This window comes from Lactuca virosa, chromosome 1 (assembly GCF_052849685.1).
Source record: "Lactuca virosa cultivar CGN04683 chromosome 1, Lactuca_virosa_CGN04683_v6, whole genome shotgun sequence".
Classification (NCBI taxonomy): domain Eukaryota; kingdom Viridiplantae; phylum Streptophyta; class Magnoliopsida; order Asterales; family Asteraceae; genus Lactuca; species Lactuca virosa.
The window spans coordinates 36,855,970-36,875,147 of record NC_136426.1 but is presented as its reverse complement, the minus strand read 5'-3'; the positions used below and the strand labels follow the sequence as shown (position 1 = coordinate 36,875,147).

The 19,178-nt window shown below is 36.3% G+C and overlaps 1 non-coding gene across 1 annotated transcript; it reads right to left on the bottom strand.

The window, feature by feature from the left end:
* Positions 1–18,765: 18,765 nt before the first annotated feature.
* TRNAD-GUC (transfer RNA aspartic acid (anticodon GUC)) lies at positions 18,766–18,837 on the bottom strand. Its single transcript has one exon. It is a non-coding gene; the product is annotated as a tRNA-Asp (tRNA).
* Between the last annotated feature and the right edge of the window lie 341 nt (positions 18,838–19,178).

The window sequence follows — 19,178 nt, the reverse complement described above, 5'->3', positions numbered from 1 at the left end:
AATAACATAAATCATATATATCGAAATCAAGTAATCATCATTAATGTGTAACTAATAAATTACGACAACTAATGGTATTCTCACATTCTTTCATCAACTCTAATAATAATCTATTTCTTTATAATGGTCTATTACTCAATAATGATCTCTCTCTCTCTCTCTCTCTCTCTTTGTGTGTATGTGTGATCTATGTCAATAATAATCTTTCTCTCTTTCTCTGTCTCTATCATGATCAATCTCTCAATCTCTCACTCATGATTAATCTCTGAATCATAATATATCTCAATCATGATCAGTCTCTTTATCAAGATCTTTCTCTACCATAATTTATCTCTTTCAATGTTAAATCACTCTTTCTCTATCAATATATATTTCTTTGTATGAGAAGCACTCACTCTGTTTATCTAGATCTATCCCACTCAATCATAATTAATCTGTCAGAAATGATCTCTCTCTCTCTCTCTCTCTCTCTCTCTCTCTCTTAATAATCGATCTCTCAATCATATCTATTTCAATCATAATCTATCTCGATAAAATCTATCTCTCGGTAAATTAATTTCTCAATAATAATCAAATACTCAGATTTTAATATAATTCATATATTATATACCACGAATAACATAAATATCATACATGTAACAAATTTAATACAAATAACTACTCATAAATGATCTATCTTTCAATGTGATCTATCTCTGGGTCACAATCTATATCATCAAAGATCTATCTCATAAAATGGTTTATCTCATTTATAAGTTATCTTTTAATTAATAATCCATCTTTCAATTAGAATTAATCTTTCAATCAAATATTAATTTCTCACAATAATCAATCTAAGGTTCAAACGGGGTAGATTTGATAGATGCCATTTTATGCATCTTTTAGGGGAGTTTTTATTAGCATTTAGCATCATATTTTACACATTTGCATGTCATTAATTTAATTAATGCCCAGCTCATATCTTTTGCCAGAATTCTCATACTGCTGCATTTTTATGTCAATTTCAGATAATTCGAGTGGAGTGGGGATTTTGGAAGCAGCTTTGGATGCGTTTAATGGAAGCTTCTTAAATGGAAAAATTACGACCGAATCGCGTCAAAAAGGAAAAATGTGATCGCATTTTCCCACAAATGTGATCGCATAAATGTGTTGAAGTTTTGTTGGGTCGAAAAAGAATCTGAGGAAGAAAAGCAAAAAAATGCGACCACATTTTCCCATATATACGATCACATTTTACCACCGTGGTTCCGAAATGTTCAGAAATAGCAACGCACTTCATTAAAAGGAGTTTCTAGGCAATTTTTCCAAAAATGAGATTATAAATGCGATCACATTTTCCAAAAAAAGCAATCATATTTTTTACTTTCTTGCTTCGGAAGTTGTTGGCTCGTATATAAAGGATCCCTCTGTCATTAGTTTAAACCCTAGACGTTCCCTGACGACGAAAACATTTTTCGAAGGAGATTTTCTGCACCTTTTCATCTATTTCTGAATATCTAAAGGTTATGGATCGTCTCAATTAGTAAGATATAGTAGTTTAATGTCTCTTTTCATTGTTCTAGAACAAATTTTAGCCACGTATGGCTAAACCCTGGTTTTCTGTTCTTCATAGATTAGTCCTTTTTATGTAGTCAATCATTAGACCTGGTTTTTGATTTGTGTTTCTATCTAGATTTTTCATTTTTGCACTTAATGAATGTTTGACTTTGATTCTTTTTAGCCTGATCATCTAATTTGGGTCTAATCAATCTAGTTAATCAGTTAGTAGAGTCCATAATTGTTCTTGTCAACTGGTAATAAGTAACAAGTATCAGATTTCGTGTTGGGATTTAACTCTCATATAAACTAGAATTACATATCTTTATGCTTCCAAGATTGTGAGAAGTATTAGATATTGCTAAGAAATTTACACAAATCTTAATGCAACTTTTCTGATTTAATTAAAGAGCTCGTTTAATTAGATGAGTAAAAAGTTAGGATTAATTGAAGAGATTTTTTTGGTTAACTAATTAGGTAAAAGAGAATGTACTAGAGCTTATTAGTTGTTATCAGTACCAGCTTAGATAGAACACATCATGAATAACCCGGTCAAGTTGATTGCATGATTAGGAAAGTCGCAACAAAACTGAATTCATTTTTATTATTGAATTTCATTTAGTCTGAGTTTTTTTTATTTAACTAATAACCAAAACTCCCCTTTTTTATTTTTTTTATTAAATAACTAGTATCTGCCTTACGAAAAACAGCATTGACTGTTAGGTTGTGTCCCTCTGGATTCGACCCTGCTTCCATATGCTATCCTTTAGTGCATTCGAGCATTGAAAATTTAATTTGCTTAAATTGTGTGCAACTACGGTTTAACAGTGTCACGTCGTGACAATCTTACATACTCCGATCTCGACACGTATTGTACTCTTCTGCGATGTGTCTCACTGATTTAACTCATGTCACATTGTAACCATGTATGCCTCACGTCGTGAGGGTGAATAGACTCTCGTTTTAACACGTATGAATCTCGAACGTTTCAATGACTCATCACTCTTCATGTCGTGACATATTCAATACCACGTCGTGGAGAACATTCATCCATGTAGTGGGATGCAAAAGTTTGACCGTTGACTTTGACCTCCGTTGACTTTCTCAAAATAACAACGTAATTTCATCTAAACTTCAAACGGTTATAACTTTCTCCTACAAACTCTGTTTTGAACGATCTGTATATCCATGAAATCATCTCAACAAGTTCTACAACATTACTCAATTATCTTTTACTAAGTAGCATTTCTCAATTTAAAGTAACTCCATGGCTCTATTTCTCCTACTCGCCTCATATCATTTTATATATTCTAAAATGATACTTGGTCACGAAAGACAGGTATTACACGTCTTCTCAAAATCTACCTTAAAAATCATAAGTGGATTCATATAAGCCTTGCTCCCCGCCACCACCTCATTAAAAATAAACGGGCCATCTAAAACCTGACATCCTTTGATGAAGGCAGACTGCTCTACACATGTCTATATGAGGTTATGTCAACGAAAAGAGCTAACTCATTTATGTCTAACATCATACATCCTTCGCCAATATATTCTCGTCCTCGCACCATTGATGATGACTTTCTACACCCTCCTAACCGTAGTGATTGGTTGCCTCTTTTGGACATGTTTTCTTGATAATAAAAAAACACTCCTAATGAATTTATGATTGGCATGTTCGATATCATGTCTAAGAATGGTCTACCGTACTTCCACCACAACAAACACATTTCCCCTAATTCCATCTTCCTTTAAAGCTCATTCTTAACTAGCTAACATTTCAATCCATACAACACAGATGTGGTTATTTTTATTAAATGTGTATGATATATACATTGTATCATTTTTATTCTTGTGTAGAATGGATTTTATCGTATAGTCTAGCTTAGCCATGGCCCTTTCCATACCGTTTTTTTCTCACTTTGTGTGGGTTATAGATTACTTTTTAGGAAATTGATCAAATCACAGGATATCCTAACGATTCTTGGCATGCTCTCTTTTCTAATCTTAACCTCCTCCCTCTCTACATCTCTCTTTCATTTGTTTGTGAAACCCTATGCATTATTCTCATTCATAATATCTCTATTTCCTATTCTCTTTTATGGAAACTCCAAGAAACCCTTTGGTATTTCCAAGACTAAACTGTTATCTTGTTGACTCTCGATCTTAATGAATTGAACTATGATTCCTTGAATAAATTGTTTGAGACATGATGTGTGAGATTTGAAAGAATTGTTCAAAATATATTGTATGATCTTTGAAAGAATTGATGTAGTCAAGCTATGGCTCTTTCGAATGATTTTTAAATTACTGGAAATGGTGTGCAAAGAAAAAAATGGTATATAGGTAATTATGCATGAACCTTTAGGATCACATAATAAAAAGTAAAAACCATTTAAATTGGGTAAATTAAATAATATATTTTTAATGAATAAATTTATTATTATTTACTGATTAAATGGAAAATAAATAAATAAAAGAGTTTAAAGGTTTGTATCGATCGGATACATTTCATGTATAATAAACAAAAAGGAACTAAACTAAGCAAATAAAGAACAGAAAAAGTAAAAGAACACGAAGACTTCTCCAAATTGTCATTCATTAAGAAAGGGGTTGTTTTCACCATGAAAACGGGTTGTCACAAAGGTGGTCACCAAGACAATTACATTAGGTTTTCACCTTAATGTTGAATGTATACTAATCTATACAAGTATATCCCTTGATTGAAGGGACTGTATCTAATACATACTAAGAATCGATCTTTATCACAAAGATATCTGATCCGATATGTATTCTATACATATTTTTATAATTACATAATATACAAAGGTTACATTAGATTATATGACTACATGCTGACTCTGATAAGGTTTGAGGCACTGGCGCTGACCCTGATGTTGGCACTGGTGCTGGTGGTCAACGTATAGAGTGTTTGACTCATCATATCATAAGGTGTGACCTTACAATCTACCCCTATTTGCTGATGTCAAAACTAATCTTCTTCTTTAGCTCGTGCTCCCTATGAGAGTAAGATTGAAACTTTAAAATTCTTTAGCTTTAACGAATACTCTCCCTGATAAAGTGTTTGACTCTTTCCATTTTTGATTACCAGCAGTAGAAACAACATTTATGAGTTGCAACAGACGGATAGATGATGAGTTTGGCTTTGGATCCCCCTTTGCTTCTCACATTTAGCAAGTTGCTCCCCTTTTTGACATCAACAGCAAATGTAGGACTGGAGGAAGCGATCTGTGTATCAAAGTTGCAGCTTGTAATCTAGTAAACTTTGTGATGTCTCCTGAGAGTGTGGGCTTAAACTACCATTCACTGACATAGTGTTGCAAGATTTCATCAGCGTGTGGTTTCATATGCTGACTCATAATCACTTTTATTAGAAGAAAAAGGCAAGAGTGGTATGATGCGTGTGATAAGTTGTGGTGTTTTAGCTTAACCATTGGCATAGATTTTTCAAGCTCTCATCAGCGTATGGTACATTATGATGAATCATAAAGCTTTAAAGAAGAAAATAAGGAGATAATGGATTGTTTCGGTCACGCTGAGGTGGAATCAACATGAATCATCAACAATAATAACCCATCAGCAAGAAGTGGTTCAATCCTTGCATCATAGATTTAGTTACAATGTAGAATCAAGATTCACCGTCAATTTGTAATGGTACCATGTCATACCTTAGACTAGGAGGTCAAGGACATAAATAACCCTCTGTCATTTAAGGACCAAACAAGTAACTCTTACTCTGATGATTGTGCAATCAGGGTAAGCCATTGGGTTATGCTCAATGTTTCAGCATAACATGAGACTTGATGCATACGGAAAGCATGCTTCCAGGGACAGATTCAGACAAGATGGTTAATTAAAAATAGACACCCAAGCCTTTCTATAAATTTTTATTTGGATCAAGCAATCTCACTTAGAAGGTTTAGACGATGCTAGACAATCAGCGTGAGGGGTGACTCAATGTAATCTTAGCAAATGGTCTCGCAGATGAGATACTTAGAGAGATTTAGGCACATACATCAACATGCTTCTAGGGACGACTATTTGTCAAAAGTTACATTCTTGGATTAATAAGTGCCATCGTCAAATCTTAAGAATGGTACAAAACAAAATAAATAAGAATAGAAACAAAAAAAAGTTAGTCAAACAAGAAAGTGATATTTTAATAACTTTTTCAGAGGTTCTTTATGTAGCTTTTTAAGAAGAATCATAAAAGCAGAAAATCTTTTGAGTAAAATCTCAAAAGAAGAATCGTTTGAACTAAATACTCATTAATTAATTTCCTTTCTTCGAAATATCTGATCTACAAATCTAGCTATAAAAAAACACAATCAAGAACAAACATATTCATATACAATACACCTTGCTACAAACCAAGAGTGATGAAGCCATTTATCATTGAGATATTACAGATGGGTTCTAAGCTTCATGTTCACCAAGAGCAAGAAAGGAGAAAAAAATAATCTTTGTAACCAACGATTTAACTGACTCAAATCCATGACACCATCATGTTAACAAGATCACCACAAGGGAATTTGAGGTTTCATCAGATTATGAGTCAGTAGATGAAAACTGTTGGAGTTTGAGCATTCTATCACTCCTATGGTGTACATGCAACCCTAGAAACCTTGGATCTATGTTTGACTAAGATACATGCAAAATGATTTTTCCAAGGTTCATAATAACTTGCAATACAAAAATCAAGTAGAATAACATACCTTTTAGAAGCTTGGATTCCTTGATGACTTTGTGAGCCTAGCACCCCAAATGTGATGCCTCAAATGCGTCACACAACACCACAATTCTTGGAATAACCTTGAGAGAATTACACTATACTCAAAATTCGGCTAGCCCTCTAACTTGCTTGTAGTAGTTCCAATTTTGCTAGACAAGGAACCTTTATATAGTTGTGACACAATTAGGGTTACACCATGTAAACCCTAATTGTCATGGCTTTCCATATTCCATGATCCATGGGTTTGTAACCTCCATGGACTATCCATGGAGCACCTTATGGGTTTTAACCCAATCCATACAAACCATGGATCATTAGCCCACTATACAAGAATTGATTATTTACATAATCAACCCCATATATTTAATTAGTCTCTTTTTGATCACTTAATTAATTCAAGATTAATTCTTCGATCAATACTAATTAAAATATTATTAATATATTAGTACTTATAATATATTAATAAACCTTAAGTGTCCTTTCTCTCATTTTGGTCTATCCAATTATTGCAATGCCATGCAACCCAAATGGACCATGCCGGGTCGGGTCAAGTACATACCAAATATAGTTATGGACTTAGACACTATATCCAACAGTCTCCCACTAAGATAAGTCTAATAACTATAGTTTGCAAATATGACTTCAGAATCCGACTAGCAATCGTAGCTCTTTCAAAGTCTCTTGGTACTAAGATGATGATGATGATACGCCATTTAAGATAAGTGATCATATAATCCTCTGCTCTCAAGATATCGGCCGGACAAATACATGGAACAATGTCGTACTTATCGTCCAGCAGTTGTTTCTCGATCTCTGATTTGTTTGACATAGAACTAAATTGAACATATCAATTAGGTTCTGACCGGTCCCGGTACATAGGTCAAAACAAAATCATCGAGGGGCCCAGATATCGCTTCTAATCCTAGAAGGAACAGATAAACTTCGACTCATATGCTTGTACTAACTACTTATTGAATTATGCACAAAAGCACGTTTTTTAACATCGAGTTACCAATGCATTTTCGTACAATCAATGTATAACCAATTCATAGTCAACAACTCATATCTCTAGGTTTGAAGATTTATATGATATTACCGTCTCACGGTCACTCGAGATAAATTCCATGAAGTGATACAAGTGAGCGTGGGTTGAGTCCAATACTCATAACTTATGAGCACTCATGAATGTTGTAGCAACCATTGCTATGTCTAATACACCTTAGACAGTCTACAAACCCAATTCATGACAGTCTTAATTTAATACCTACTTCCAAAGTATGACTGACTGTGGAGAGTTTGAATAATATAATTATCCTGGAAGTCAAAACATGCAAAATTGAAACAATAGTAAACGATTAACATAAGATAGTAACACTTTACTCATAAATAAATAACAACTTTTATTTAATCATCAAATGTCAATTACATTTTACAAGTTTCACAAAACTATCTAATTATTAAAACTAATATCATCCTTTAGCCCGATGCGCCTCGCATGCTGTAAATGCTTAACCCTAGTCAGTCCCTTCGTGAGGGGATCTACTGGATTCTCATCTGATGATACCCTCTTAGCCACGAGGAGTCCTTCTTTTATACGATGTCTAATGAAATGGTATTTTCTGTCAATGTGTCTGGATCTCCCATGATCCCTTGGTTCCTTAGCTAAGGCAACCACACTTTCGTTGTCACAGAAAATTACCATTGGCCCTTTTATAGCTGGTACAACTCCAAGGTCTCCAATGAAGTTCTTTAGCCATATCGCCTCCTTTGCTGCCTCGCTTGCTGCTATATACTCTGATTCGCAAGTTGAATCATCTACCGTCTCCTATTTGGAACTTTTCCAAGTAATTGCTCCTCCATTTAGGATAAAGACCCAGCCTGACTGAGAGCGGAAATTATCCCTATCAGTCTGAAAGCTAGCATCGATATATCCTACCACTCTCAAGTCATCACTGCCACCAAGGGTAAGGACCCAGTCCTTAGTCCTTCGCAGATACTTGAGAATGTTCTTTACCGCAGTCCAGTGAGCCTTGCCAGGGTTCCCTTGATATCTACTCACCATGCTCAAGGCAAATTCCACATCAGGGCGAGTATAAGTCATAGCATACATGATTGAGCCCACAGCGGAAGCATATGGTACATGACTCATCTCAACTATCTCAGCCTCTGTACTCGGACTCTGAGTCTTACTCAGTTTGGCGTTACTCTGGATTGGTAATTCCCCTTTCTTGGAATCCTGCATACTGAACCTCTTCAGTACCTTTTCCAAGTAAGTACTCTGACTAAGTCCAATTAGTCTCTTACTCCTGTCTCTCAATATCCTTATCTGTAGGATATAGGCAGCTTCCCCAAGGTCCTTCATAGCGAAACACTTCCTAAGCCAGGACTTAATCTCCTGCAAGGTTGGGATGTCATTTTCTATGAGTAGTATGTCATCCACATACAACACCAAGAAGCTAACTATACTCCCACTAGCCCTAACATATACACAGGACTCATCCTCACTCCTCGAAAAGCCAAACTCCTTGACTTTCTCATCGAAACAAAGATTCCATCTGCGAGGTGCTTGTTTCAACCCATAGATGGATTTCTCAAGCTTACACACCTTATTTGGGTTCTCTGTACTGACAAAACCCTCTGGCTAACTCATGTAAACATCCTCAGCCAACTTTCCATTAAGGAAGTCGGTTTTGACATCCATTTGTCATATTTCATAGCCATGAAATGCAGCAATGGCTAACATAACCCTAATAGACTTAATCTTTGGTACTGGTGAAAAGGTCTCATCATAATCAACTCCCAGAGTTTGAGAATAGCCCTTTTCAACCAGTCGCGCCTTATAAGTGTGTACATTACCATCCATATCGGTCTTCTTCTTGAAGATCCATTTGCACCCGACTGTCTTACGACCTGGTACATTGTAAACCAATTTCCAAACTTGATTGTCATACATGGACTGTATCTCGCTGTCCATAGCCTCTTTCCATTTAGCAGCCTCAGGGCCTGCCATGGCTTCCGTGTAGCGGTTAGGTTCATCCAGAACTACCAATGTACTATCACTGATAAGTGTATCACCTTCTGCAGTAATATGGAAACCATAGTAATGCTCAGGTGCATTCCTAACTCCCGTGGAACGCCTCAGAGGTATGGGCTCATCTACCGGATCAACAGGAGTTTCCTCCTCAGGTTGGTCGCTAGTGTTTGAGGTTCCTTCACCGCTTGACTCTTGAAGCTCTTCAAGGTCAATTTGACTCCCACTGTCTCCTTGGCTTATAAATTCTCTCTCACGAAAGACTCATCTCCTTGCCACAAAGACTACATTCTCACTGGGTTTGTAGAAGAGGTAACCAAAGGATTTTTGTGGGTAGCCGATTAAAATACACCTCTCGCTTCGAGGTTCGAGCTTGTCGTGAGACTCGCGCCTCACGAAAGCCTTGCAACCCCAAATCTTGATGTGGTCCAAGTTGGGAACTTTCCCAGTCCACATCTCATGAGGTGTTTTGGCAACCTTCTTTGTAGGGACTAGATTAAGGATGTGGGCGGCAGTCTCTAAGGCATACCCCCAGAATGAGATTGGTAACGAAGCTCGACTCATCATGGAACGAACCATGTCCAATAAGGTTTGAGTGCACCTCTCTGCTACACCATTCAGCTGTGGTGTCCTAGGAGGTGTCAATTGTGAGACAGTCCCACATTCCTTAAGATAGTCAAGGAACTCGATACTAAGATACTCTCCTCCCCGATAGGAATGGAGCATCTTGATGTTCCTGCCCAGTTGATTCTCCACTTCCTGCTTAAACTCTTTGAATTTCTCAAAGGTCTCTGACTTATGCTTGATTAAATAGATATATTCATATCTACTATAATCATCAGTAAAAGTCACATAATACCGATTAGCATCTCTTGTGGCACTCTTGAAGGGTCCACACACATCAGTGTGTATGAGGTCCAACAAACCCTCACCCCTCTCACAAGTACCAGTGAAGGGTGACTTTGTCATTTTTCCAAGTAAACAAGACTCGCAACTATCATCCGACGTTAGGTCAAATGATTCCAAAACTCCAGCCTTTTGGAGTTGGCCTATGCGCTTCTTGTTGTCATGTCCAAGACGAAAATGCCACAAGGATGCTTTGTCTAAGCTATTTGAAGAATCAATACACAACACATTATTTCCTAGATTATCTACAACATTCACAGCTTCATATACACCATCACAAGGTAATGCTTTAAAGTAAAATAGATCATTGTAATAAACATTAATAGCACCATTATCATTATCAAATGAAAAGGAAAACCCTTGTTTGTACAAGCCATGAAAGGAAATAATATTTTTCGCCATTTCAGACGAGTAACAGCAGTTATTTAAATCTAACATTAACCCATTATTAAGCAATAAAGAATAAACTCCTATCTTGGTAACATGTGATGCTTTCCTATTCCCCATGATTAAGTTTATCTTCCCGTGCTCCACTTTCTCACTTCTTCTTAGGCCCTGCAAATCAAGCACCCAAGAGTTAGTTTTCAATGAGTTATTAGACAATATAGTGTAAATACCTGCATGGGTGGGTTTAACTTTCCTATCCTTTACATCCTGCAAGTATTTGGGGCAGCTTCGTTTCCAGTGCCCCTTTTCCTGGCAGTAGAAGCATTGTGCTTCCTTTGGGTTTGAAGAAGGAGGAATGGAACCTTTATTGGTTCCACTTGAAGAGGAGCCATCAAGAGACTTTCCCTTGGTACCCTTCGAAGGGGTCTTTCTCTTCTTCCCCTTTCCATGGCCAATTGCCAAGACAGGAGCAGCTATAGGAGTAGGAGTAACAACTGATTTAAGGCCACTTTCAGCGGTCCTTAAAAGTCCTTGAAGTTTACTTAGTGTGACTTCCTCCTTGTTCATATGATAAGTAATACGAAACTGATCATAACTTGGAGGTAAGGAATGGAGAATGATGTCAATCGCCATGTCCTCAGGAAAGTCCACATTAAGCTTCAATAACCGGTCCACGAACCTTTGCATTTTCTGCAAGTGACCGGTGAGGGATTCTCCCTATTTCATCCTAGCTGTTATCATGGAGGAAATTATTTCATACCTCTCCTGACGAACACTCTGATGGTACCTATCCATCAGATCCTGGTGCATCTCAAAAGGGTAGAAATCTTCATAGGATTTCTGGAGTTCTGCTGTCATTGTGGCCAACATGATGCAAGACACCTTAGTGGCATCTTTCTCATGGGTAGTGTACTCAGCAATCTCCTCAGGAGTAGCAGTTGACCCATCGATAACCTTTAGCTCCTTATCAAGGACATACTCTTTGCCCTCATAGCGAGTAATCATTCTGATGTTCCTAATCCATTCATTGAAATTTGAACCATCAAAAATGATTTTCCCACACAAGTTCATTAGCGAAAAGGAGCTTGTAGGGTTTGAGCCAGTAGCAGTGTTGGAAGACATCTGAAAAGAAAGAAAGACAAGTTTTATTAGATAAAGAGTCCTTAATAAGTCACCCAAATGAAGAATTAAGGCTAGGACCCAACAAACTATTTATAGTTGGAAGAGGGATGCCGTAATCCAAGCTATAAAATATTTGAAGGTAGGTAAATGACGATTTACCAATTTCCACCATGAAAACGAAATAAATTATTAAGTTTTATTGGATTTGAAATTCCTAGATCTTTTGAGATACATTGAACTTTCAATGGCATGTTTGAATCTCGATTGTGCCCTCTCAAGTTTATGACTGGGATGCCGAGGATCACAAACAAGGTGTGAATAACCATGAAAATTGACTTGGTACCCTTAACCTTTTATCACCTAATCGATGTGCCGGTTAACCACACACGCTTCACCGATCTATGATAAAATTAAGTTACCCTTTGTCACTCTTACTAGTCCTTGTTAGTGTGTCGGTTAACCACACGCGCTCCACTAACGACTTGGTAAGGTACAAAGTGTAATTTCATGGGTTAGCACCTATTTCACATTTTCCTAAAGTAACTAAGATTGGGAATTATTAAAGTGTAGTTACTTTATAATTTCATTATACTTTTAATGAAGATTTAAAGTCCTTGTCCTACCCTTTCGGCTAATGACCCACCACCAGTCAAGGAAGCGGTGGGTGAGAGTGGACATCCATTAAGCTGCCATTTTATAGGCAACAACCTTATACCCCCCTTATAGACCGGCTTCGTGAATGAGGCCTACTAACGGTAAGACTGACTTATTCTTATACATATCTATATATTTAAACTTTTAATATAATAATAGTATAAGGGTTGAATTTTAAACTTTTAAAATTCTAAGGTTCAATTTGGAAATTAAAGTATTAGGGTGTAAGACTTTACAAATTCCAAAACTTGAAGGCAAGTATTGAAACTATTCAAGACCTTTCATTTCATAATTTATGAGTTGAGGACAAGTTATGCTTATCCATAACTTGAGGACAAGTTATGGATTCCATGATTAGCCATTAAGATCAAGAATCATACTTACAAGAAAGTTACACATAATTCCTATGATCTTCTAAACTCATAAGAACATGAACATTCATATCAAAATTTCAAGAATCAAATTAACACATATAAAACATGGAATTTTGATATTAGCCATTGCAAATGGATTAACATAAGCATTACACCATCTAAAACAGGTTTTATAACACCAAAACAGTTTAGGGTAATGTTTCTAGTCCATTTCCAGCAGCAAAAATCGAAAATCTGCACTCTGCCTGGCTAACTCGTCGAGTGCAAGAACTGACTCGCTGAGTTGGTTGAAGATACGCTTGGACTCGTCGAGTTCCTCTATGGACTCGGCGAGTCTCCTGTGCAGACAGCAAGAATTTTGACTTTTTTAGCTATTTTGCATCAAGTATCAAACAAACAAGCCTAGGCTCTAATACCACTATTGGGTTTTAAGCATTCTAACCGTCTTATGGTGTACATGCAACCCTAGAAACCTTGGATCTATGTTTGACTAAGATACATGCAAAATGATTTTTCCAAGGTTCATAATAACTTGCAATACAAAAATCAAGTAGAATAACATACCTTTTAGAAGCTTGGATTCCTTGATGACTTTGTGAGTCTAGCACCCCAATTGTGATGCCTCAAATGCTTCACACAACACCACAATTCTTGGAATAAACTTGAGAGAATTAGACTATACTCAAAATTCGGCTAGCCCTTTAACTTGCTTGTAGTAGTGCCAATTTTGCTAGACAAGGAACCTTTATATAGTTGTGACACAATTAGGGTTACACCATGTAAACCCTAATTGTCATGGCTTTCCATATTCCATGATCCATGGGTTTGTAACCTCCATGGACTATCCATGGAGCACCTTATGGGTTTTAACCCAATCCATACAAACCATGGATCATTAGCCCACTATACAAGAATATATTATTTACATAATCAACCCCATATATTTAATTAGTCTCTTTTTGATCACTTAATTAATTCAAGATTAATTCTTTGATCAATATTAATTAAATAATATTATTAATATATTAGTACTTATAATATATTAATAAACCTTAAGTGTCCTTTCTCTCATTTTGGTCTATCCAATTATTGCAATGCCATGCAACCCAAATGAACCATGCCGGGCCGGTTCAAGTACATACCAAATATAGTTATGGACTGAGACACTATATCCAACAAAAACAAGACTCATTGCATTGATTTTTACTACTTGCATCCATAACAGCGAGTGGAGGAGAGAAAGAGTATTGTCAACAAGAAGAAGACTTGATGCCAACATTCTTCTCAACAACTAGATCATTTAAAACATTCTGGATGGCTGTAGCTCTTTCTAACTCTGGAAGGAATATGGGCAGATAAATCGAAGATACTCCTGAAAGATAGATGATAGAGAGAGAAAATATTTTACTTATAAACATTAGAATCAAGGCTTAAACAAACTATGTAAAGTTCTAGATAAATAATAAAAGCAACACTTGCTTTTGTGTTTTTTAAAGAAAAGAGAAGCAATGTTAATTAAACCGAGTTAGAAAACAATTAAGTCATTAAAAGCATGCCAAGATCTGCAAGCAATTTGTTTAGAGTCTTCTCGTTCAATGCCTTGGTGAAAATGTTAGCCAGCTGATCAGTGGATGGAATGTAGAACAACTCCACTTTTCATTTTTGAACGATGTCCCTAATGAAGTGATGACGGATATCAATGTGCTTGGTCTTGGAATGATGCACTAGATTCAATATCATATGAATGGAATTGGTGTTGTCACATCAGATAGGAGTCTTTGAGAAGTTTATACCATACTCTAGGAGTTGATTCTGAATCCATAGAATCTGTGTACAACACCCTCCAACGGCTACATATTCAGCTTCAGCGGTAGAGCAAGTCATTGATGTCTGCTTCTTGCTAGACTAGCTCACCAATCTGTCTCCAAGCATTTGAGCCCCTCCTGAAGTACTTTTATGATCAATGCCATATCCACCATGATCGGAGTCAGTGTATCCCACTAGCTTAAACTCAGAATCACGAGGATACTACAACCTAAGATTGGGTGTATTCTTTAATTAACGAAAAACCCTTTTTACAGCAAGAATATGAGATTCCTTAGGAATGGCTTGATAACGAGCATACAATATGGTAGCAAACATAATGTCAGGATGGCTGGCAGTAAGATAGAGCAATGAGCCTATCATTCCTCGATACAAAGTTGCATTCACATCAACGTCATTTGGATCAGTGCCAATAGACACTGATGATGACATTGGAGTCTTTGTCGGCTTGAAATTAGAAAAACCAAGCTTCTTCAGTATGTCTGCAATGTATTTTGCTTGACAAAAAAATAACAGTTAGTTGTTTGACGTGCAAAACTTAAAAGAAAGTTAGTTCACCCATCATGCTCATCTCCAACTTCTTAGTTATGATCTCAGCGAATTCTGAACTTCGGTTTTCATAAGTGGATCCAAAGATGATATCATCAACATACACTTGAGCAAGAATGATGTGAGATCCTGAGTGATTAATGAACAAGGTGTTGTAAATCTTTCCTCGTATGTATCCGCTTGCAATAAGATAGCTCGCCAATGTGTCATACCATGCTCTAAGTGCCTGCTTTAAGCCATAGACAACTTTATCAAGGCGGTCTCCATGATTTGGAAACTCTTCACTTTCAAATCCTGGAGGTTGCTTTGGAAAGAAATATTCTTGAAGATCTCCATGTAAGAAAGTAGTCTTAACATCCATTTGATAGACCTTGAAGTTCTCGTATGAAGCAAAGGCAAGAAATAGGCGAATTGCTTCAAGTCAAGCAATAGGGGAAAATGTTTCATCATAGTTAACCCTTCCAGTTGACAAAAAACTTGAGCCACAAGTCTTGCTTTGTTTCTTATGATAACCCCATCTTCATCCATCTTATTTCTAAATATCCAGTGAGTGCCAGTGATCTATTTTCCTTGAGTTTTGGAAAAAGAGTCCACACACGGTGACGTTCAAATTCATTCAGCTCATCCTGCATTGCCTTGATCCAGTCAGGTTCTTTTAGAGCGTCAGCAAAATTCTTTGGTTCAATCATCGAGACAAAATTCACAAACATACAGAAGTTGGTACTAACTCTACTACGAGTGAGAATCCTAGAATTTAAATCTCCAATGATTTGAGATTCAGGATGTTCTCTAAGAATTCTAAGATTAGAACATTCATTCGTTTTATTTGGAACAAAATCTTCTTGATTAGATGCTTCAGTTTCCTCAGAGATGATAGGCTGGTCTTCAGAGATAGGTTGTGAGTTGATAATTTGATCAATATTAGGAACAACAGGCTCAAAGTCATTTGGCAAGAATTCAGGAACAGGGTCTTAAGGACAGTAACTAAGTTCATTTAGAATTGATGAAGGGTGCTCAATTCGGTCATGAATGAATGAGGCCTCATCAAAAGTGACATGAGCAGTTTCCTTAACAGTTTGTCTTGAAAGATTGAATAACCTGAAAGCCTTGGATACACTAGAATAACCTAGAAACACTCCTTCATCATCTTTAGCTTCAAACTTCGAGCGCTGATCTCTTTGATTCAGGATGTAACAAACACACCCTAACACATGAAAATAAGAGATGTCCGATTTCCTTCCCATTAGTAGCTCATAGGCAGTTTTCCCATGATGCTTAACAATGATTGAATGGTTTTGGGTATAACATGTTGTGCTGACATCCTCAGCCTAAAAAGACAAAGGAAGACCAACTTCAACAACCATAGTTCTTCTAGCTTCAATGAGTGTTCTGTTCCTTCTTTCAGCAATGCTATTTTGTTGGAGAGTTCTAACAACAAACAAATTCTAGGAAATTCCTAAGTTTGAGCAAAAGTCTTCCAGGGAGGAGTTTCTAAACTCGGTTCCATGATCACTAGATAATTGTCTGACTTTGTGATCATAGAGAACTTTCTATTGCTTAATGAGAGAAATGATTTCATCAGCGACATGACTCTTCTTTCTTAAAAAACTACTCGGGTAAATCTTGAAAATTTGTCCACAATAACAAAAGTATACTTCTTACCAACTCTTGAATTAATCGGGGACTGGTCCATAGAGATCCATGTGGAGGAGATGAAGAGATTTGATATAGGAAGAACATGACTTTGGCTTGAATGAAGACTTGGTTTTCTTTCCTTTTTCACACGCTGAGCATAGCTTTTGTTTGACAAATTGCATCTTAGGAATTCCTCTTAGAAGCTGATTCCCTGAAATCTTTAATATATTTTTGAAATTAAATGAGATAACCTCTTGTGCCACAGCCAATTTAGATGAGACCGAGCACGTGTAACGTCCCAAAACTCAAAACCAAAAAAAAATTATTTTCATATTAATTAAATCATCAGCCAATCGTGTTTAGTAAAACCAAACGAAATTCATAATGTAATCATAATCATCCAAAACACATCACAGTCAAGTAAGTTAAAAAGTCACGGTGTGTGCGATGCGATCATCCTGAGCTCTTTCCATTCGATCCGGAAGTACGTGAAACATAAATTGAAAACCGTAAGCATCAAGCTTAGTAAGTTCCCTAAAATACCGCATACCATACATATATGCCAACTCAAGGATGTAGCGGATCTATTTCACCCCCGGGTCTATTTCACCCCTGATATTGCCATATCTATGCATGTTTTTAGGCAATATTTACTTATATTTTTATACATATTTTGGTTACTTGCATTGAATAATGGTACTTATAAGCTTTAATTGTACTTTGCAGCCAAATTGAAGCATTTTTGGAGAAAAGGACTAAAATCGACAAAGTTTGGAACTTTGGAGGCTTGGAGAGTAAAAGAGAAGAAAACCCACGTAATCAGCTACATTCACGTCGTGAGTCATAACTATTCACGACGTGAATACGAATGTTCCAGAAGATAAGCATCGCGGATCAGACTCCTTGTCAAACACGGATATCTACTGTATTCACGACGTGAGTCTTACTTGCTCACGACGTGAGTCTTACTTGCTCATGACGTGAGTACGGAAATTTCAGAAAATATAAATAGGGATTGTTCCCTACGAGTAGAGGACTTTTTGGCTGATTTGGAGAGCTTCTGGAGTCGAAAATCAGAAGAAGAAAAGGTCTGGAAATTGGTTTACATACCTAGGAAGAAGGAAGAGTTCATAACTACCTTAATAGTTTGGTGCAACTAAATATGACTTTGAATATGATTTGTGTTAGTTTATTCGTTAGCATGTCCAGCTAAATCTAGCTGCTTCTGTTAGCAAGATGAAGCTGGAACTCATGGTTTTATTCAATTAATCTAGACCTTGCTTGTTGGTTATGTCTTGTGTTTGATTGGTTTACCTAGCATGCTTGATTCAATAATTAGATTGCTTAAATGTCTTATTATGTGTAGTTAATGACCATTATTATGCATGAATTGGAACACCTAGTAATTTAATAAACATTAGATTATTAGAGCTAAGATAGAACCAATCTTAGTTAAGGAATTGATTTATCAAATTAGGCTGTGCTAGAGAATTCATGTTATGACCATAATTTGCGTTTGCTAATCCAATCTTACATAGCTCCAATTCTATTTAATAATTGATTCTGTGTTAACTTATGTATGACCATACATAGATCTACATGAATTAACTGATATTAGCTAATTTAGAACTGAATTGCTAAAACTATTTTAATTGGTAACCAACATGAATTGTCTTAACTAATTTATAAACCATTGAGGGAAAGTGGATTCGAACTAACAGAAGTATTTTGTTTATTGATTGAATTTGTGTTAGGAAATTAAGTTCATCTAAACTTGCAAAATTAGATAAAACCACCACTTAGCTAGGAAATTAGGTTAATTTAATAGTAGGTAAATTAATTAGTTAAAACTGTTCCCTGTGATCGACACCCGACTTACCCAAACTATTCTATAATTCGACTAGGTACACTGCCTAGGTGCATTTTAGTTAGTTAAGTTAGTTGGGTTAATAATTTAAAATTAGTAGGTACTTTTGTGCACATCAAGTTTTTGGCGCCGTTGCCGGGGATCGAACCCGGGTCACCCGCGTGACAGGCGGGAATACTTACCACTATACTACAACGACATTCTAAAGAGTTGAAGAAATTTTTGGAGCATTCAAGTATAAAGTATGAAGATCAAAGATCAAAAATTCTGAAGAAATTCAAAAGTTGAAGATACCAAAAATTATACAAAAAGGTGGTGGATTCAAAGAAATTAAAGATCAAATATTCAAGAAGTGAAGAATTCCAAGAGCTCCATTGTGGTATCAAAAATTTTAATTTCTAGATTATGTATGCTTGGGTAGCATTACAAAAATACCTTGAGATTAGAAAGATTTATGCGGATGGATTCGGAGGGATTCATAAAATGAGCGTTGCTCAAAAGAAGTGGGCGAGTGTTTATGAGGACTGTGAGTATTTAGAA